Raw genomic sequence first — 944 nt, forward strand, 5'->3', positions numbered from 1 at the left:
TTTTCTACTATATTTTTTCTTTTAATCAACTTTTTTTTACTATTTTATTACTTTTATTTATCTAGTATATTTTCCTAACTCTATATTTTACTTTTATATATGTTTTTTTAATATTTTCTTTACTTCTTTTAGAACTTTACTAAGTTAGCTTAGTTATACTTATATATTTTTATAGCTTATATAGATTTTTATAATTATAAATAAAGCTATAAGTAGCTCTATAGTAATACTATATACTACCTTGCTAGACTATTAATATATACTTTTAGTAAAACTATTTACTATAATAGCAAAGTTTATAGATAAATAGCTATATAATTAGTAGTTTATATTACTAAATAAGCTAGAAATTTCTAGATATTTTTACTATAAAGCTTACTATATCTAGTAACTTTATTTTCTATTTCTAAGTACTTTTACTATAAAGCTTATATTATTAAGTAACGTGATCTATAACCGAACAACGCACACAACCGAATGACGTACCCCACCAAGACTTTCAACTTTCACCTATAAATAGTCAACACTAGAACAAGCTACTGTGCCATACAAGGTATCAAATTAATCATCAGCATCTACTGTATCTTTCTTGCATGTACGCGAGTTATGTCCAGTCTCTCTACAGCACTTGCAGTACCTTTTCACCTGATGACCTGCACCTGTTCGCACCCTACCCTCACGTATTTCTTCATCCAGCTATGCCTCAACATCAATTTGAGTTAACAGCTCCTCTGCCTTAGTCTTCGATAGGTCTCCTCCCTTCTGAATCCGCTTCCTTTTGTGTTTCTTTTGTTCAGATACAGCTTGGTTTGCCCACTCAAGAGTATCAACTCGAGCTGCTAACAGTGCCTGTGAATGCAGCATTATCTCAGCACCTTTTCTAAACTGTGCAACCATGTTGATTATTGAAGCAGGTGAGGAGCTCTTGTGCCTTTCAATCTGAG

This window comes from Westerdykella ornata (genome assembly GCF_010094085.1).
Source record: "Westerdykella ornata strain CBS 379.55 unplaced genomic scaffold EI97scaffold_18, whole genome shotgun sequence".
NCBI classification, from domain to species: Eukaryota; Fungi; Ascomycota; class Dothideomycetes; order Pleosporales; family Sporormiaceae; genus Westerdykella; species Westerdykella ornata.